Below are 22,068 nucleotides of genomic sequence, written 5' to 3'. Positions count from 1 at the left end.
TTCCACGTGTCTTTGAACATTACTGGTTTTTTTTTAACTTTTTTTATTCTGAGCTGGCTGCTCATTAACTAACTTATTGCGGCGCTGCTCTAGTTTGTATTTGCAGTGCAGTGATTCTATCATAGGCCCAGCCTTTAGCCACCAAAATGAAGTGTATGAGTAATCATAGACTCATAGATTGATGCAGCACACGAGGCCATTCGGCCCATCGTGCCTGTGCCGGCTCTTTGGTAGAGCAATCCAATCAGTCCCACACCACCCCCCTGCTCTTTCCCCGTAGCCCTTCAGTTATTTTCCCTTCAAGTATTTATCCAATTTCTTTCTGAAAGTTACCATTGAATCTGCTTCTGCCGCCCTCCAGATTAAAACAAACTTGCTGCGTAAAAAAAAAAAAGCTGTTTTTAAAAAAAAAAAAGAAAAATTAAATAATAAAACTAATACAGGAAACTCTCGTTTAAACGGCACCTAAATATCCGGAATTCTCTATTAACCGGCAAAATTCTCACTCTGAAAACAACACCTCAATAACCGGCAATGTTGCTGAGTCTGAGTCCGAGTCTCCCGCGGTGACCGAGTTAGTCAGTGGGGGTAGTTCTCCAAACTGCCACTACTCGGCTTCTTGGCGCTGTCGGAAGTCGGAACACCTCAATCCCCCTGTAACAGGAGTCTGACTCTCCCGCGCTGCCGGTAGTCTCTTCTGATCTGCCATTTTACAGGGGTACTGTGTGTCTCCCGTGCTGCTGGTAGTCATTGCATTGCATTACCCGCAACTGGCAGTACTGTACTTAATCAAGCATCTTCCACCATCCATTTAACACAACATTCTGTAGGTGAGTACCCAATTACTGTATGCTGCACATTTCTTGATTTTTTTAAATTTTTGTTTGTTAAAAATAGCCTCGGTAGATAACCCTCTCCGTCATCCGGAATTTTTGATCAACCGGCACCATCCCGGTCCCGTCGGTGCCGGATACCAAAGAGTTTCCTGTAGCTGGACTTTCAGTGACCGACACTGATGTCCACTTGGGACACTGTTTGCTGTGGTTCCACAACCCCAGCCGTAAGAAATTTTTGTACTTTTTTTTTTGGCCAATGGAGGAAGTTGGGCCGAAATACGGAATCTTAACTGCTGCCGGGAGACGGCACCAGCCACAGTGAAAGCAGAATGTTGCACACAATCCAGGATATTTGAGAGGCCTACGTGGAGGCCGAGATCCTCATGCGATTAAAACCTGTCGTGAATTTGGCTCTTTTCTCGCAGTACAAAAGCTGTCTCTGGCCCACAGGCTCCATGCCGGTGCGATGCCATTGTTTGCACTATGGGAAGCCGGCCTGGCTGAAACTCTTCCTTCCCGGTGAAACACTTCACTTCACCATTTGTCCTTTTCTTGCGCTAATTGATTAGCATCTTAATTTCGTACACCTGTACTTGCAGTCTCCAGTTACAATTGTCTTAAGTGTTTTTAGTTGGGTCACATGATACCCTACTAGGAAAAACTGTGACTTGGGACAACAGCCAGGAATAATAAGTTTCACTTCAGGTGACCTGTGGTGTTGTGTTCAGGGATACACTTGCTTGGAGGAGGATGGGAGGGGGTTGGGGGAAGGGCAGGGTGGGGGTGGGGGAGAACGGGAGGCAATGAAGAGAGTGAAGGGAGATGGAGAGACAACGTAAGGACATAATAACTCTGCTTCCAAGCAATCCAAAAGGGATGTGTTGCTGTTGCTTCCTCATGATCTGAGTGGCATTTAACCAGATGACGAAAGAAAACCTTGCACTTATATAGGGCCTTTCACGTCCCAGAGCACTTCATTGGAGTGTAGTCACTGTTGTAATGTAAGAAAAGCGACAGCCAGTTTGCACACAGCAGGCTCCCACAAACCGCAATGTGATCATGACCAGATTATCTGTTTTAGTGATGTTGATTTGAGGGGCAAATATTGGCCAGGACACGAAGAGAACTCCCTTGCTCCTCTTCGAAATAGTGCCCATGGGATCTTTCACATCCACCTGAGAGCGCAGACGGGGCCTCTGTTTAACGTCTCATCCGAAAGACGGCACCTCCAACAGTGCGGCACTCCCTCAGTACTGGAGTGTCAGCCAAGATTTTTGTGCTCAAGTCTCTGGAGTGGGACTTGAACCCACAACCTTCTGACTCCGAGGCGAGAGTGCTACCAGCTGAGCCACAGCTGACACTTGCTAAGAGGAGCTAATTGTGACTTCCATTGTTTGAGCCTCTTCCGCACAATCTTCTTCGAGTAGTTCTTGCAAAGAGTAGCTTAAATTGAACACTGACTTGCAAAGGAACTTGCTCTCCAGGTGCATGGGGGAAAGCTTCATACAGTAGGGGAGGAAGTTATGCTTCAGTTGTACAGACCACTTCTGGAGCACTGAGTTCCGTTCTGGGCACTGCATCTCAGGAAGGACATATTGGCCTTGAAGGGGGAGCAGAGTATATTTACCAGAATAATATTGGGATTTAGAGGGTTAAATTATAAGGCCAGGTTGCATAAACCCTTGAGTATAGAAGTATGAGGGGTGATCTTCCTCTAAGGCATAAAAACCCAAAAGGAAAAGTGATCCAACCATGGCTAACAAAAGAAATTAAAGCTAGTATTATTAAGTCAAAGGAGGAAGCTTATAAAGTTGCCAGAAAAAGCGGTCAGCCTGAGGATTGGGATCTTTTTAGAAATCAGCAAAGGGGGAACCAAGAAATTGATAAAGAAAGAGAAAATGGAATATGAGCACAAACTAGCGAAACATAAAAACCGATTGTAAAAGCTTCTATAGGTATGTGAAAAGGAAAAGATTGGTGAAGGTAAATGTAGTCCTTCACAGTCAGACGGGAGAATTTATAATGGAGAATGAGGAAATGGTAGGGAAATTAAATAAATACTTTTGTTTCTGATTTCACGGAGGAAGACACAAAAAACCTCCCAGAAATACGAGAAAACCAAGGGTGTGGCGAGAATGAGGAACTTGGAGATAATTATCAGTAAAAAAACTGTACTAGCAAAATTAATGGGACTAAGTCGATAAATCTCAAGGATCGGATGACCTACATCCTAGGGCTTTGAAAGAGGTGGCCATTGGGATAGTGGACGCATTGGTTGTCATCTTCCAAAATTCTATAGATTCTGGAACGGTTCCTGCAGATTGGAGGATAGCAAATATAACCGCGCTATTTAAGAAAGGAGGGAGAGAGAAAACTGGGAACTAAGACCTGTTGGCCTCACATCAGTAATTGGGAAAATGCTGGAATCTATTTTATAAAGAAACATAGAAGATAGGAGCAGGAGTAGGTCATTCGGCCCCTCGAGCCTGCTCCGCCATTCAATGAGATCATGGCTGATCATCCAAATTCAGTACCCTGTCCCTGACTTCTCCCCATATCCCTTGATCCCTTTAGTCTCAAGAAATATATCCAACTCTTTCTTGAATATATTTAATGAACTGGCCTCCACTGCCCTCTGTGGCAGAGAATTCCACAGGTTCACCACTCTCTGGGTGAAGAAATTCCTCCTCATTTCAGTCCTAAATGGCTTACCCCTTATCCTTAGACTATGACCCCTGGTTCTGGACTCCCCCACCATCAGGAACATCCTTTCTGCATCTAGTCTGTCCAGACCTGACAGAATTTTATAGGTTTCGATGAGATCCCCTCTCAATCTTCTAAACTCCAGTGAGTATAAGCCCAATTGACACAATCTCTCCTCGTACGTCATTCCTGCCATCCCAGGTATCAGCCTGGTGAATCTTTGCTGCACTCCCTCCATGGCAAGAACGTCCTTCCTCAGGTAAGGTGACCAAAACTGCACACAATACTCAAGGTGCGGTCTCACCAAGGCCCTGTACAACTGCAGCAAGACATCCTTGCTCCTGTACTCGAACCCTCTTGCTACGAAGGCCAACATACCATTTGCCGCCTTAACTGGGCACTTAGAAACTAATAGTAAGATTGGGCAGAGTCAACATGGATTTATGAAAGGGAAATCCTGTTTGACCAACCTTATTGGAGTTCTTTGAGGATGTAACTAGTGGAGTAGACAAAGGGGAACCGGTAGATGTGGTGTATCTGGCTTTTCAGAAGGCCTTCGATAAGGTCCCACACAAGAGGTTGGTGAACAAAATTAGGGCACATGGAATTGGGGGTAATATACTAGCATGGATTGAGAATTGGTTAACAGACAGAAAACAAAGAGTAGGGATAAACGGGTCTTTTTCAGGATGCCGGGCTGTGACTAGTGGGGTACCGCAAAGATCGGTGCTTGGGCCCCAGCTATTCACAATCTATATCAATGATTTGGATGAGGGGACTAAATGTAACATTTCCAAATTTGCTGATGATACAAAGCTAGGTGGCAGTGTCGGTTATGAAGAGGATGTGAAGAGGCTTCAGGGGGAATCTCGACAGGCTCAGTGAGTGGGCAAGAACATGACAGATGGAATATAATGTGGATAAATGTGAAGTTATCCACTTTGGTAGATAAAACAGAAAGGCAGAGTATTTCCTAAATGGTGAAAGATTGGGGAATGCAGATGCTCAAAGGGACCTGGGTGTCCTTGTACATGAGTCACTGAAAGTGAATCTGCAGGTGCAGCAAGCCATTAGGGAGGCAAATGGTACGCTGGCCTTCATTACAAGAGGATTTGAGTACAGGTGTAAAGAAGTATTATTCCAATTATATAGGGCCTTGGTGAGACCACACCTGGAGTAGTGTGTACAATTTTGGTCTCCTTACCTAAGGACGGATATACTTACCATAGAGGGAGTGCAACGAAGGTTCACGAGATTGATTCCTGGGATGGCGGGACTGTCGTATGAGAAGAGATTGAGTAAACTAGGCCTGTATTTTCTTGAATTCAGAAGAATGAGAGGGGATCTCATTGAAGCATAGAAAATTATTACAGGGCTCGATAGGGTGGATGCTGGGAGAATGTTTCCCTTGGCTGGGGAGTCTAGAACCAGGGGCCACAGCCTCAGGATAAAGGGTAGGCCGTTCAGGACTGAGATGAGAAGAAACTTCTTCACATAGAAGGTGGTGAATCTTTGGAGTTCTCTACCCCAGAGGGCGGTGGAGGCTCAGTCATTGGGTATATTCAAAACAGAAGTCGATAGATTTCTGACTAGTAAAGGCATCAAGGGATATGGCGATAGGGCCGGTGAATGGAATTGAGGCAGAAGATCGGCCATGATCTCATTGGATGGTGGAGCAGACTCGAAGGGCCGAATGGCCTACTCCTGCTCCTATTTCTTATGTTCTTATCTAATAAATATTAAGAGGATTCATTAGGGTACATCGAGAGAAACTATTTCCTCTAGTGGGGGAGTCAAAAACGAGGGGATATAATCTTAAAACTAGAGCTAGGCCATTTAGGAGTGAAATCAGGAAGCACTTTTTTCCATACAAAGGGTAGTAGAAATCTGGAACTCTCTTTCCCCCTAAAGGCTGTGGATGCTGGGGGACAAGTGGAGCTTTCAGGACTGAGATATAGATTTTTGTTAGGTAGGAGTATCAAGGGATATGGAGCTAAGTCAGGTTAATAGAGTAGAGGTGCACATCAGCCGTGATCTAATTGAATGGCGGAGCAGACCCGAGGGGCTGAATGGCCTCCTTTGTTTCGATGTTCTATGTCCAGCTTTTCTCCTAACAAGCGTAACGGAGATTGTTACAACTACCACCAAGAAAGTGGGGAGACTGTAACAACATTGTTTAAGTATTTTATGGGAATTAATTTTTCTCTGCCAAGTATATTCAATTCTTTAACAGTTTTCAGTTTCCCGGCCCCAACCGTCTCCTTTTCACTGGACGCCCAATCCCTCTACACCTCCATCCCCCACCAGGATGGCCTGAGGGCGCTCCGCTTCTTCCTTGAACAGAGGCCCAACCAATCCCCATCCACCACCACCCTCCTCCGCCTGGCTGAACTTGTTTTCGCATTGAACAACTTCTCTCTTAACTCCCCTCACTTCCTCCAAATTAAAGGTGTTGCTATGGGAACCCGCGTATGGTCTCTGAGATACGCTAGCTAGATGTAGCGGTGCAAACTCCGGGAACCGCAAGGACACGGGGAACTTGAATTTTTTAAAAAAGACTGATAAAAGCAGCTGAGGCGGAGCACCTCCACTAATCTGCTCTCAGTAAATCTACATAAGCTGAAACCATCTACAAAAATGTACTGCAACAACTCGCCAAGGCTTCTTCGACAGCAGCTCCCAAACCCGCGACCTCTACCACCTAGAAGGACAAGGGCAGCTGGCGCATGGGAACATCACCACCTCCAAGTCACACACCATCCTGACTTGCAAATATAATCGCTGTTCCTTCATCGTCACTGGGTCAAAATCCTGGAACTCCCTACCCAACAGCACTGTGGGGGCACCTTCACCACACGGACTGCAGCGGTTCAAGAAAGTGGCTCACCACCACCTTCTCAAGGGCAATAAATGCTGGCTTTGCCAGCGATGCCCACATCCCAGGAATCCCGAGATTCTAGGGAGAGGTCTCGGGGCAATACTGAGGGACTTTTCAGAAAACATTTTCAAACACCCAAATCTTGGCTTTGTTCCCAAGCTCTTGCACCTGGCTATTCAAACACTGATAAATGCCCACAATTAGCATTCAGCAAGCTTGGTTCTGAAATTCAGCTGGCTGTGTAAACATATTACTTTGCATGTGATTATGTACCGTCAGTTGCCGCAGCAATAATCAGCAGTAGCTCATGTTGACTAGTGATTACCAACTTGTCAAAGTGGTACCAGGTTGTCGACACAATAGTCCTTAGCAACAGGTCGTACTGTGGCACTATTCACACCAACTGCCGTTAAATGTTTACGGTCTGAAAGGTCATCGACCTGAAACGTTAACTCTGTTTCTCTCTCCACGGATGCTGCCTGACCTGCAGAGTGTTTGCAGCATTTTTTGTTTTTATTTCAGATTTCCAGCATCCGCAATGCAGGAAACTCTCGTTTAAACGGCACTTAAATAACTGGAATTCTCTATTAACCGGCAAAATTCTCACTCCGAAAACAACACCTCAATAACTGGCAATGTTGCCGAGTCCGAGTCTCCCGCGGTGGCCGAGTTAGTCAGTGGGGGTAGTTCTCCAAACTGCCACTACTCTGCTTCTTGGCACTGTCGGAAGTTGGAACACCTCAATACTCCTGTAACAGGAGTCTGACTCTCCCGTGCTGCCGGTAGTCTCTTCTGATCCGCCATTTTACAGGGGTACTGTGTGTCTCCCACGCTGCTGGTAGTCATTGCATTGCATTACCCGCAACTGGCAGTACTGTACTTAACCCAGCATCTTCCACCATCCAATAAACACAACATTCTGTAGGTGAGTACCCAATTACTGTATACTGCACATTTCTTGATTTTTAAAAAATTTTCTTTGTTAAAAATAGCCTCGGTAGATAGCCCTCTCTGTCATCCGGAATTTTTGATCAACCGGCAACACGTCGGTGCCGGATACCAAAGAATTTCCTGTACTTTGCCTTTTAGCAATAAAGATTTGCATTTATATAGTGCCTTTCGTGACCTCATGATGTTCCCAACCCCCAAAGCGTTTTACAGCCAATGAAGTACTTTTTGGAGTGTAGTTACTGTTGTAATGTAGAAAATGCAGCAGGCACATTTGCGCACAGCAAGCTCCCACAAACAGCAATGTGATAATGACCAGATCATTTTTTTTTAAATGATGTGAGTTGAGGGATAACTATTGGCTGGACACCGGGGAGAACTCCCCTGCTCCTCTTCGAATTAGTGCCGTGGGATATTTTACATCCACCCAAGAGGGGAGTTTAATGTCTCATGCGAAAGACGGCACCTCCGACAGTGCTGCACTCCCTGGATTATGTGCTTAAGTAGCTAGAGTGGGACTTGAACCCACAACCTTCTGAGAGCGCTACCACCGAGCCCGAGCTGGCACAAGGCATCAGTTACGCCTGCATCGATATCACAGTTTAAAAACTGAACCACTTTTACATATTTAAAAAAAAATGATCTATGAACCAGTGAACACTTAGCAGGAGTCTCAAATCGCAAGATCGCAGTCTCAATCTCCCTCGCCCACTTGTGGTTCACACCTATGGAGAGCCCCATATCCCAGCACACAGCAGCACAGAAAAGGTCCTGTTCTACAAGCTACTCTGTGCCAACTGTTGCGAGCGCCCATACAGGAATTTTCCACAAGGTCGCGGGCAGCTTGGTGGAGTGGTGTAGCGCTGCTCTGTCATTGTTGCCTGCCCCCTCTCCTCTCCCTGTGTGCTCCAAGTCCCAGTTCTCTTCAACCCCACTCCCCATGTTCCCCCGACTCCCAATATTCGGTCACCTCTAGCTGCATCCGGATAATCTGTTTCCCCCACCCGTGTTCCTGATGCTCTGCATGTGGAGATGCAGTTGTGATTGTGATGGGCATTTGCACAAGAAAGGCCACCTATTGTGGAGCAGCTTTTCCTTAAGGTGAAAAAGCAGACCCAACAAATAATCTACGCAGACAGTTAAAGAGGACAATTAGCATTATTTATTGGGCAGAGTGCCATAACAAATCAGAATTTCAGTGCCAGCCTCAGTAACCCCAGGCTAGCGAGGCGACTCACTCTCGGCTCCGACTATGGGTCGCTGTTCTTTGTCCCAGTTTGGACAGGATTAGTCTCAGTTGTGATGGGGTCTCCACAGCTGAGCAGCAGATACTGACCGCCGCTGTCCATGATTGCAAATATTGTGTCAGCTGTGGCTCCGTGGATAGCACACTCTCGGAAGGCTGTGGGTTCAAGGCCCATTCCAGCACATAATCTAGGCTGACACTTCAGTGCTGCACTGTCAGAGGGGCCGTCTTTTGGATGAGGCCCCGTCTGCTCTCTCAGCTGGACGTAAAAGATCCCATGGCACTATTTGGAAGTTATCCCCAGTGTCCTGGCCAACATCTATCCCTCGAGCAACACCAGATTATCTGGTCATTTTCACATTGCTGTTTGTGGGATCTTGCTGTGTGCAAATTGTATGCCGCGTTTCCCTACAAGAGTGAATACACTTCAAATTGGCTGCAAACCGCTTTGGCATGTCCCGAGGTCATGTAAGACATTATAGAAATTCAAGGTCTTTCATCAACATCAGTAACTTAGGAAAGAAAGTGGAAGAGTGGAAGAGGTCAGTCAGCGTTCTTTGTAACCACACCCAGAGTGAGACTTTCAGCTTCAGGGAGGCAGGGTAAGCACAAATAAATAAAGCAGGGAGTCTACAGAAGTACAAGTATGCGCTGTGAACATACATAATATAGCATGTAATTTAAAAATATCTCCTGCAGTTACTGAAAAAACATTATCCCAGTAAGTGTGAGTGATACTGCCACATTACAGTTATAAAAGTGTTCAATTATTTCTTTCCTGTGCAGTGGTACTAATTTGCATCTCATTAGTATTTAAGAGCTAATATCATGTAACATAGTCCAAAAATCAAAGTGCACTGTATTATACAACATCACATCAAAACATCATTACCAAGCTTCTTTCAATCACATACGCACGCACACAAAAAAATCATATCAATGTGACTCAGCTAGGCGCGAGACTGTGACTCACCTCCTTGCCCCTTAAAGCTTCTGCATCTTCTACAATACCCAAGTCAGGAATGTGTTGGAACACTCACCTGGCTGGGTGCAGCCTCAACACTGAAGCAGAGCCGAAATAACAACAGAAAATGCTGGAAAAACTCAGCAGGTCAGGCAACATCCGTGGAGAGAAATTTGAGTTGACGTTTCGGGTTTGACCCTTCTTCAAAACTGGAGAGAAAAGGAACTGGATCGAAGGCAGGGCTGCGATCGGACAAAAGAATAAAAGAACCAAAAGAAGTAAAAGAGATTAGAAGCTAGACGAGATGGTAATAGGCTGGGATTAGGTGTAAAGTGTACTGGCAGGGCAAAAGATAGCTGCCAGGTGTGAGAGAGAAACAAAAGGAAAGGGGGGGGGGGGAGAGGAAAGGAGTGGAAAAATATAAGTAAAAATGAAATGGGGGCCGAGGTTATGATCTGAAATTGTTGAACTCGATATTGAGACCGGAAGGCTGCAGAGTGCCTAATCGGAAGATGAGGTGCTGTTCCTCGAGTTTACGTTGAGCTTCCGTGGAACAGTACAAGAGGCCAAGGACGGTGAGGTCCGAGTGGGAATGGAGCGGTGAATTGAAATGACAGGCGACCGGAAGCTCGGGGTCACCCTTACGGACTGAACGGAGGTGTTCCGCAAAGCGGTCACCCAATCTGCGTTTGGTCTCCCCAATGTAGAGGAGACCGCATCGTGAGCAGCGAATACAGTATACTAGATTGCGAGAAGTACAAGTAAATCGCTGTTTCACCTGGAAGGGGTGTTTGGGGCCCTGGACAGTGGGGAGGGGGGAGGTATAGGGGCAGGTGTTACATCTCCTCTTGCACGGGAAGGTGCCAGGCGAAGGGGAAGGGCTGTTTGGGGTGATAGAGGAGTGGACTAGGGTGTCTCGGAGAGAGCGGTCCCTGCGGAATGCTGAAAGGGGAGGGGAGGGGAAGATACGTTTGGTGGTGGGATCACTTTGGAGGTAGCGGAAATGCCGGAGGATGATCCGTTGAATGTGGAGGCTGGTGGGGTGAAAGGTGAGGACAAGGGGAACCCTATCGTGGTTCCGGGAGGGAGGGGCAGGGGTGAGGGCAGAGGTGCGGGAGATAGAACTGACACGGTCGAGGGCAGTGTCAACCACGGTAGAGGGGAATCCTCGGTTGCGGAAAAAGGAAGACATGTCTGAAGCACTGGTGTGGAAGGTGGCATCGTCGGAGCAGATGCGGCGGAGGCGGAGAAACTGGGAGAATGGAATAGAGTCCTTACAGGAAGCGGGGTGGGAGGAAGTGTAGTCCAGGTAGCTGTGGGAGTCAGTGGGCTTGTAGTAAATATTGGTCGATAACCTATCCCCAGAGATGGAGACGGAGAAGTCGAGGAAGGGAAGAGTCAGAGATGGACCATGTGAAGGTGAGGGAAGGGTGGAAATTGGAGGCAAAGTGAATGAAATTGTCAAGTTCAGGGCGAGAGCAGGAAACGGCACCGATACAGTCATCAATGTATCGGAAAAAGAGGTGAGGGAGGGGACCCGAGTAGGACTGGAACAAAGATTGTTCCACATAGCCCACGAAAAGGCAGGCATAGCTAGGACCCATGCGGGTACCCATGGCAACACCTTTGATTTGGAGGAAGTGAGTGGAGTCAAAGGAGAAGTTGTTCAATGTGAGAACAAGTTCAGCCAGGCGGAGGAGGGTCGTGGTGGATGGGGACTGGTCGGGCCTCTGTTCAAGGAAGAAGCAGAGTGCCCTCAGGCCATCTGGGTGGGGGATGGAGGTGTAGAGGGATTGTACGTCCATGGTGAAAAGGAAGCGGTTGGGGCCAGGAAACTGGAAACTGTTAAAGTGGCGGAGGGCGTCCGAAGAGTCGCGGATGTAGGTGGGAAGAGACTGGACAAGGGGAGAAAAGATAGAGTCAAGATAGGAAGAGATAAGTTCCGTAGGGCAAGAACAGGCTGAAACGATGGGTCTACCAGGGCAGTCCTGTTTGTGGATCTTGGGAAGGAGGTAGAAGCGGGCTGTGCGGGGTTGGGGAACTATGAGGTTGGTGGCAGCGGGGGGAAGATCTCCAGAGGAGATGAGGTCAGTGACAGTCTTGGAAACGGTGGTTTGATGTTCGGTAGTGGGGTCATGGTCCAGGTGGAGGTAGGAGGAGGTGTCGGAGAGTTGGCGTTCAGCTTCCGCTAGGTAGAGGTCAGTACGCCAAACAACAACAGCACCACCCTTGTCAGCGGGTTTAATGACAATGTCAGGGTTGGATCTAAGAGAATGGAGTGCTGCAAGTTCAGAGGGAGGTAGGTTGGAGTGAGTGAGGGGAGCAGAGAAATGGAGACGGCCGATGTCACGTCGGCAGTTAGCGATGAAAAGATCTAGAGAGGGTAAGAGGCCAGGGGGAGGGGTCCAGGTAGAATGGACTTTGTAGCCACTGGAGAAGTTCATTTTACGGTCGTGTAAAACGTGTGATGGCGAATCGACAGCCCGTTTTCTCTCTCCTCTCTCCCGGGTTTTTTTATTTCCATTGAAGTCACAATCACATGGTCAAAATTAGTCCGTGACTGCAATATGTACCGTCTACAACATGCACTGCATCGACTCACCTTGCGGCCTAACTGGCAGTCCTTAAAGGGACCGCAACCAATAAAGTGCGCTTTTAAAATATACAGGAAACTTTTTTTTAATCCGGCACCAACGGGACCGGCGTGGTGCCAGTTGATCAAACAGTCCGGATTACAGAGAGGTATACTTACCAAGGTACAAGAGCCCCGTACACGACCACAGGCGCAGGAGCCCCGGTTACACCGTACTTGTGCAGGAGTCCCGGTTACACGGCCACAGATCCAGGAGTCCCTGTTGCATGGCCACAGGTGCAGGAGCCCCGGTTACACAGCCACAGATCCAGGAACCCCAGTTACACGGCCACTAATATATAGTAAAACTTACCTGAACCTACTCCTGAAATTTGCCGGTTAAGAGAGATTTCCGGATATTTAGGTGCCGGTTAAAAGAGAGTTTCCTGTACTTACCTGAATGTGGAGCTTCCCCCTCCTCCTTCTGATTGCCTCTGCTACCTCCTGACCCAGTCATGTCTCTCCCAGCTGCCCCTTCCCTCACCTGCCACCATACCAGGTCGTCCGCCCTTCCTCATTTACCCGAGGTCCCAATATCGGGGGCCTCTCAGTCCTCACCATTCAGAAGCAGAGGGTGATTCCCTGCTTGCCCAAATTTTCTAGGATTTTGATGCTACAATAATCACGCAGTAAACGTTTCAACCTTAACTTTTGACTTTACCAGCACGTGGCAACTGGGCACAAGACTTCAGGAAGGATGTCAAGGCCTTCGCAAGTCCGTAGAGGAGATTTACGAGAATGGTAGCAGGGATGAGGCACTTCAATTTTGTGGAGAAACTGAAGAAACTGGGTTTGTTCTGCTTCGAGCAGAGAAGGTTAAGAGGAGATTTGATGGAGGTGTTCAAAATCATGAAGGGTTTTGATAGAGTGAATAAGGAGAAACTGTTTCCAGTGGCAGAAGGGTCGGTAACCAGAGTTAAGGTAATTGGCAAAAGAACCAAAAGAGGTGATGGGAGGACAATTTTTTAAACACAGTGGCCTAGAAATTCAGTGGCGCCCCGTTTGGGGCGCAAGTCTCGCCATGGCGCCGGAAATACCGCCCCGGAAGGAGTCGCGAGCGCCAGCCGGATATTCAGTTTGCGCGCCCCAAACGGAAGCGCGGCGCTACTCGAGGTGCCCCGCATCCGTCTTGGGGCGCTGCAACTGAAGTTCGCGCAGCACCACACGCTGCGGCACGGCGCGCTGCGGTACTGCAGGCCTTCCTCCCCTTAAAGGGGAGGGGCCAGCTGCAGCGCGATCTAAGATCGCGAGTGTCGTCAAAAGAGCCCGGCACCGAGGAGAAGTGCCGGGCTCTTGGGAGACAGCCATCACAACGCGGGGGGGGGGCTCAGGGGGCCGGGGACGGCTGCGCGAAGAGGTGCTGGCAGGCGGCCAGCAAAAAAAAATGGCCCCTCCGTGCTTCTACCGCCGCGGGTAGGCCCCCCTGAACCGGTCGCAAATTGCGACCAGCGTTACAGCGGGGGGGCGCTAACAAATTTTGCGATCGGGGCGCTGCACACACCGATGACTTCATCGGTGGCGGCACAGCGCTAACGACTAACGCCGCCATTAGCGCCCCGCTAAATTTCGCGGGAGGCGTGGCCAGTGGCGCTAAACCCACTAAGTGCCCTCTTTGGGCGCTAACTGGTGGCGCAGCCCACCGAATTTCTAGGCCAGTGAGTTGTGATCTGGAATGGACTTCCTGATGGGGCGGTGGGAGCAGATTCAATAATAATTTTCAAATGGGAATTGGATAAATACTTTGAAGCCTGCTAGGGGGAGAGGGCAGGGGACTGGGACAAAGCTCTTGCAAGGAGTCGGCACAGGCCTGATGGCCAAATGGCCTCTTTCTCTGACTCTATGAAGTGCAAAAATCCTGCAGTTTGGGCAAGTAAAGTTTCAGAGCTGTTTCGATTGATCGAACGTTAAGCTTGGAGGCTGGGCTGTCTCGTCCTTGGAAACCGCAAGGCCTTGTGGGCCAAGTTTAGGGCTGGGCGAGTTTCTATTGACAAAAGCTGCAAGAGTTTCAATGGACTGAACAATTAGACTGTTCATGTTGCATATTTCCTTTAGGCAAGAGTACTTTGGTGAAAACAACTCAAAAATTAAACTAATGAGAGAATGCGGCTGAACAAGCCAAACCAGCCAGTACGGTCTCGTCCACTTTTTATACAAAGTGCCTTTGCCCTAGGATATTGGACTAGTTTGTGCTTATTTGCCACTGTTTAAAACAGAAACCCAGTGTTGTAACTTGGGCTCGGAGTGTGAATTCAACGGAGCTGCCTTGTTTATTCTGGTCTTTTTTTTTTACGCTTTGTGCAAAGGCGAGTAAGTTTTCTTACAAATCTGTATGCTGAGCAAAAGATTCGGGATAGATATGGTCATGCATTCAGCCACCATATCATGGAGTCGAATCACTCTCGTCGTTGGCTGTACTTGAAGCCAGGTTTCACTGCACAGAATTTAAAGCTTGCTCCTGCAGTTGATCAGAATTTGGTTCTCGTCCCACCTCCCAGCTGCCAGTCCAAATTGGACTTCATTGAAATGAATCAGGAGGTTTTGAAGCTGTATTCTGGAGCAACGCCTAATTTTAATGTTGAAAAGAAGCTTCACGCCTAGCCTGGCGATTAGAGGTCGAAGGAACTCTCTAACTTTTAAAAGGATTGGAAGTTGGGGGGAGAAAAAAAACATTCGATCTGATTGCAGCAGATTTCAACTGGCCTCCCTGTGGGGAAACTTGCACATCATGAACCATCTCAGATTTTTTAATATTTAATTCAGTAGCTCGATCAATCCCAGAATTCAAATACTGCGCTGACCAGGGGTTAGGAAATTAAGACAGGAACTGAAGGCATGGTGGAGGAGCCCAGTGTTAAAACCAATCACTGCCTTCTCCTGACCTTCAAGTGTCAAACCAGAATTCAGTTACTGTGCACCATGTGTACGATGTGCTTTTCCAACTCGTTGGTTATACTGAAATTAGAACGACCATATTGGGTGAAGTGATCCATCGCTCTTGCCACAAAGGAAAGATAGAATTCAAAAAAGGCAAAGGTCGTCAGGCTGCCAGTAACAGGTTCTGCCATTAAAGATCTAAGAGATGGGCACAAACAACTTAACATTACACACACATCAAGAATAACTTCCTTTGCCCCACTATTGGTGGCCACGCCTTCAGCCATCTGGGCCTTAATCTCCGGTATTCCTCCCCAAACCTCTTCGCCTCTCGCCTCTTTTTAAGATGTTGATTAAACCCTACCTCTTGACCAAGCATTTGGTCACCTGTCCTAATGTCTCCTTCTTTGGCTCGGTGTCAACTTTTGTCTGAACATGCTCGTGTGAAGCGCCTTGGGACGTTTTACAATGTTAACATAGAAACATAGAAGATAGGAGCAGGAGTAGGCCATTCGGCCCCTCGAGCCTGCTCCGCCATTCAATGAGATCATGGCTGATCATCCAAATTCAGTACCCTGTCCCTGCTTTCTCCCCATATCCCTTGATCCTTTTAGCTTTAAGAAATGTACCTAACTCCTTCTTGAATATATTTAATGAATTGGCCTCCACTGCCTTCTGTGGTAGAGAATTCCACAGGTTCACCACTCTCTGGGTGAAGAAATTCCTCCCCATCTCAGTCCTAAATGGCTTACCCCTTATCCTTAGACTGTGACCCCATCAGGAACATCCTTCCTGCATCCAGTCTGTCTAGTCCTGTTAGAATTTTATAAGTTTCAATGAGATCCCCTCTCGTTCTTCTAAACTCTAGCGAATATAAGCCCAATCAACCCAATCTCCTCATATGTCATTCCTGCCATCCCAGGTATCAGTCTGGTGAATCTTCGCTGCACTCCCTCCATGGCAAGAACATCCTTCCTCAGTTAAGGGCGTTGTATAACTGCAAGTTGTTGTCGGTGTCCATCCTGGGCAAACTGTGCTAAAGGACACTGAAAAGGTGCAACAGCATCACAAGTCTTTAAAAAGCAAATGAATTTCACCATCAAAAGCACAAGTGGTTCTTTTGAGAAATGAACCTTTTTGATAGCAAGACACCGAGCGTTTTGAGGTGAAGCTTGCTGCTTGGCGACTGCCAAGTATTGACAACACTACTTGGGGTTGCAACTATGCCAACCAAACCAATAAAAAGGCAAATCCGATCAGTGCATTCTCCCAGAGGAAATAATTTTCAAGCTCACAAGCCAGAATACAAGAGGTCATCTGGTTAGAGTGCTATTAATTCTCCATATCCTTTTACAGACCATCCCTCGATGGAAAAACTCATGAGAGTAAAGTGGCGCTCCTAAATAAAGAAAAAGGAAGACCTGTGTTTAGATAGCACATTTCATGACCCAAGCGGACATCCCAAAGAGCTTTATAGCCAATAAAGTACTTTTGCCTATAAAACGCTTTGGGATGTCCTGATATAGCCGATGAAGTTTGGTTGGATGCCCGATTTTTACACCCCGCCCAATTTTACCTGCTATAGACTTCAATGGCGAGTAAAATCGGACGGGATGTAAAACGGGCAGCTGACCCAAACCCGCCCAGTTCCTGCCAGGCAGCATTGGGTTAAAATTGGGGCTCACTTTCTAGTTCCCACACCTATTATTTATCACCCTGACGCAGTGCAGGTGCTTTATTGGAGAAAGACAAACTCCTGGGGAAAATGAATCAGATCTTTGCACTTCATCGGCTGTGAAGCGCTCTAGGATGTCCTAATGCCGTGATACCTAAATGCACGTTCTTTTCTTCACTCTATATCTAAGCTATAAAGTGTTCGGTAGCTAACTCTAGCACAAGTACAATGGGTCAAACAGTCCTCTTCTATGCTGTAATTGCTTTGAGTCTGTGATTCGTGACTTGTGTCAAAAGGTGTTTCATTCCCTGGATAGTATTGTCAACCCAGTGGGTAGCACTCTCTCGCCCCTCAGTCAGAAGGTTCTGGGTTTAAGTCCCACTCCAGAGACTTGAGCACAAAAATCTAGGCTGACATTTCAGTGCAGTACTGAGGCAGAGCTGCACTCTGAGGTGCCGTCTTTCGGATGAGACGTTAAACCGAGGCCCCGTCTGCTCTCTCCGGTGGGCGTAAAAGATCCCATGGCACTATTTCGAAGAAGAGCAGGGGAGTTATCCCCGGTGTCCTGGCCAATATTTATCCCTCAATCAACATTAACAAAAAACAGATGATCTGGTCATTATCACATTGCTGTGTGCAAATTGGCTGCCGCGTTCCCTACATTACAACAGTGACTACACTTCAAAAAGTACTTCATTGGCTGTGAAGTGCTTTGGAACAAACATCCCGAGGCCGTGAAAGGCGCTATATAAATGCAAGTCTTTCTTTTGGATCTAGCAATCACCTCCGATGTATCCTCCAACTCCCTTTCTGCCATATAAGCATCTGAATACATCACTCTTCATTTTCTCTGATTTACTCTGGCAAATACAGCCATTTACTCCTCTCCATTCAAATTATCTGATAATTCAAATTGTTCCAGCACTAAATGGTGCTTCATTCAAATCATGAATAGTTCACTTCTTTTCAGTGCGAAAAAGACTTGAAATCATCAGGAATAGTCTATGCGTTGTCGACCCTTGACTCATGCTAGCATTTCACTTTATATTTCAGTGTGCATAGCAGTGATTCATGATGTCCTTGCTGAGCTCTTCCAATTATGTAGAGAATATTTCAATCAAAGGTCTCTACAAAATCTGTTACAATAGCAGTCACTGACTTATGATGGCGATGCAAAATTCATCATCATTATTTCTCTTGGGAGGAAAGCTACATTGACAGCAAAACCTGCTGGTTAAATATGCAACCAAATATAGGGCCTTCAAGTCAATTTGTTCCTACAAATATGTATCCACTTTGATTGCACATTGAAAAATGAGGAAAAGAATTGGATACAAAAGCAAAATACTGCGGATGCTGGAAATCTGAAATACAAACAGAAAATGCTGGAAATACTCAGCAGGTCAGGCAGCATCTGTGGAGAGAGAAACAGTTAACATTTCAGGTCGATAACCTTTCGACAGAACTGGAAAAAGCTGGAGATGGAACAGGTTTTTAAGCAAGTGTAGGGGCAGGGAAAGGGGGGGTGGAGAAAGAACAAGAGGGAAGGTCTGTGATAGGATGGAAGGCAGGAGAGATTAAGAAACAAAAGGGATGATGGTGCAAGACAAATGGAGATGGTAATGGGACAAGTTGAGAAACAAAAGATGGCTCTAGATGAAGTGTAAATGGTGATGGCAGAATGAAAGACAGCTGCCATGTGAGAGAGGGGGAAAAAAATGATAGGGGCCGAGGTTATGATCTGAAATTGTTGAACTCGATGTTGAGTCCAGAAGGCTGTAAAGTGCCGAATCGAAAGATGAGGTGCTGTTCCTCGAGCTTCATTGGAACAGTGTGTAAGAGTTCAGATTCATTTCAGCTGCTCTAGTTTAAGAAGCAGGAGTCGGCCATACAGCCCTTCGAGCCTGCTCCGCCATTCAATACGATCATGGCTGATCTTCGACCTCAACTCTACTTTCCCGCTCGATTTCCATATCCCTAGAGTCCAAAAATCTATCGATCAGCATCCACAGCTCTCTGGGATAGAGAATTCTGATGATTCACAAGGCTCTGGGTGAAGAAATTTCTCCTCATCTCAGCCCTAAATGGCTGGCCCCTTATCCTGAGACTCTGACCCCCCCATTCTAGACTCTCCAGTCAGGGGAAACAGCCTCTCAGCATCTACCCTGTCAAGCCCTCTCAGAATTTTATACGTTTCAGTGAGTTCACCTCTCATTCTTCTAAACTCCAGAGAGTATAGACCCATTCTACTCAATCTCTCGTCATAGGACAGCCCTCTCATAGCAAAAATCAATCTAGTGAACCTTTGTTTCACCCCCTCTATGGCAAATATATCCTTCCTTAGATAAGGAGACCAGAACTGTGCACAGTACTCCCAGGTGTGGCCTCACCATGGCCCTATATAATTGCAGCAAGATTTCCATGCTCCAACTCCCTTGCAATAAAGGCAATATTTGCCTTCCTAACTGCTTAATGTACCTGCATGTTAACTGCCTGATTCAAGTACAAGGACCCTGCCTCCCAAATCCCTCTGAATACCAACATTTACTCGTCTCTCACCTTTTTAAAAAAAAAAAAAAAAAAAATATTCTGCTTTTCCATTCTTCCGACCAAAGTGAATAATTTCACTCGGGTTTAAATTTGGTTCTCGGACAAACAGGAATTACTGAACACCAACTGACTATTAAGCAAGTGAAGCCCTTGTGTTAACTGGCTGGCTTGAAATTGTGCCAGAGGCTGTACATTTGTTGTTCTTTCAGTGTGTTGGTTCTTGATTAAAATTTCCTTGATCGTAGCCACTATTGGATACTTGGAAGCTGTTTTACTGTAACTGACAGTAAAAACTGACCCCACATTGTTTCCAGTGATTGAAGTTTCCTTCACAAGCAAGGTCTTTGTGCTCGGATTTAGTTTCAGTCAGTTCTTCCTTATGGTCTTTAATCTTTCCGCCTATATGTGACTGTGCGTCACATTTTACTCGTACATTATTTAGTTCTGATCCATAGGATTCATCAATTAAGTAAATATTTGTGCGTTTTTTTATTTATTTAGGAGTTTAGTATATTGGAATCACTGGGTAACGCTGTAACATTGCATTAACTGCCTGTTATTGTTGCGTACTCCAGAGGTGGCGGTGAAACCTCTCTGCCTGTTGCAGCAAACACAACTAAAACATACAACAACTTGTATTTATATAGCGCCTGTAACATAGTAAAACGTCCCAAGGTGCTTCGTCGGAGCGTTCTAAAACAAAATTTGGCACCGAACCACATGGAAAAATTAGGGCAGGTGACCAAAAGCTTGGTCAAAGAGGTAGGTTTTAAGGAGCGTCTTAAAGGAGGAAAGAGAGGTAATGAGGCGGAGAGGTTTAGCGAGGCAATTCCAGAACTTGGGGCCTAGGCAACAGAAGGCACGGCCACCAATAGTTGAGCGATTTTATAATCAGGGGTGCTCAAGAGGGCAGAATTAGAGGAGCGCAGATATCTTGGGGCAGGGTGGGGCTGGAGGAGATTACAGAGATAGGGAGGGGCGAGGCCATGGAGGGATTTGAAAACGAGGATGAGAATTTTGAAATCGAGGCGTTGTTTAACCGGGTGTCAATGTAGTCAGCGAGCACAGGGGTGCGAGTTAGGACACGGGCAGCCGAGTTTTGGATGACCTCAAGTTTACGTAGGGTGGAATGTGGGAGGCCAGCCAGGAGTGCATTGGAATAGTCAAGTCTAGAGGTAACAAAGGCATGGATGAGGGTTTCAGCAGTAGATGAGCTGAGGCAAGGGCGGAGACAGGTGATGTTGCGGAAGTGGAAATAGGCGGTCTTAGTTATGCCGTGAATATGTGGTCGGATACTCATTTCAGGGTCAAATATGACACCAAGATTGCGAACGCTGTTTTAGCCTCAGACAGATGTAAGGGAGAGGGATGGAGTCAATGGCTAGGGAATGGAGTTTGTGGTGGGGACCAAAAACAATGGCTTGGGTCTTCCAATATTTAATTGGAGAAAATTTCTGCTCATCCAGAACCGGATGTCGGACAAGCAGTCTGACAATTTAGAGACCGTGGAGGGGTCGAGAGAAGTGGTAGTGAGGTAGAGCTGGGTGTTGTCCACGTACATGTGGAAACTGAGGCTGTGTTTTCGGATGATGTCGCCAAGGGGAAGCATGTAGATGAGAAATAGGAGGGGGCCACGGATAGATCCTTGGGGGACACCAGAGGTACCGATGCGGGAGCGGGAAGAGAAGCCATTGCATGTGATTCTCTGGCTACGATTGGATAGATAAGAATGGAACCTGGCGAGTGCAGTCCCACCCAGCTGGACGACAGTGGAGAGGCGTTTGAGAAGGATGGAGTGATCCACCGTGTCAAAGGCTGCAGACAAATCAAGGAGGATGAGGAAGGATAGTTTACCTTTGTCACAGTCACAAAGGATGTCATTTGTGACTTTGAGAGCCGTTTCGGTATTGTGGCAAGGGCGGAAACCTGATTGGAGGGATTCAAAGATGGAGTTGCACGAATGATGGGCATGGATTTGGGAGGCGACAACACATTCAAGGACTTTGGAGAGGAAAGGGAGGTTGGAGATGGGGCAGTAGATTGCAAGGACAGAGGGGTCAAGGGATGGTATTTTGAGGAGAGGGGTGATAACAGCAGACTTGAGGGAGAGGGGGGACAGTACCTGAGGAGAGAACCCATTAACTATGTCAGCTAACATGGGAGCCAGAAAAGGAAGTTGGGTGGTCAGCAGTTTGGTGGGAATAGGGTTGAGGGTGCAGGAAGTGAGTTTCATGGACAAGATGAGCGCAGAGGTCATGAGGGGAAATCGGAGAGAAACTGGAGAAAGATGTGAGTTCAGGGGGAACCTTGGAGGAAGTTTGGTCCAGTGGGCTAGGGGAAGGAAAGGAAGTGACAGAGGCAGCTGAATGGATGATCTCAGTCTGAGTCAAAGAAGTCCATGAGCTCCTCGTCCTTGTTATCGGAGGTCAGGGGAGAGGGGTTTAAGAAGACTGTTAGCAGTAGAGAATAGAAGCCGGGGTTTATCTTTGCATTCCAGAATGATTCTGGAATAGTGAGCAATTTTGGTAGATCTTAGCATCTTTTTAGCTTGAGTCTGTACTGCTATCAAATTTTCATCTCTTTTTTGAAACGGAGGTTTAAAAACATTCCAGATCTACCCTGAAATAATTAACAAGTTATCTACAGCAAAACTAGCCAGTGCTGACTCATGATCCATTTTCAACCAGTTATGATCATGGGGAGCTTTTGAATTTTTTTTTTTTTACATTACTTGCACAGAAAACTAACAACAGAAAAATTAA

The 22,068-nt window shown here is 46.8% G+C and overlaps 1 protein-coding gene across 2 annotated transcripts in view; it reads left to right on the top strand.

The window, feature by feature from the left end:
- Positions 1–22,068, top strand: part of rnf128b (ring finger protein 128b) — a 182,854-nt gene that overhangs the window by 98,763 nt on the left and 62,023 nt on the right. The gene's annotated exons all lie outside the window — the stretch shown is intronic.

This window comes from Somniosus microcephalus, chromosome 1 (genome assembly GCF_052327205.1).
Source record: "Somniosus microcephalus isolate GS21.2 chromosome 1, FLI_Smic_1.0, whole genome shotgun sequence".
In the NCBI taxonomy this organism is placed as follows: domain Eukaryota; kingdom Metazoa; phylum Chordata; class Chondrichthyes; order Squaliformes; family Somniosidae; genus Somniosus; species Somniosus microcephalus.
The sequence above is the reverse complement of the archived record's forward strand: the minus strand, read 5'-3'. Positions and strand labels throughout refer to the sequence as shown.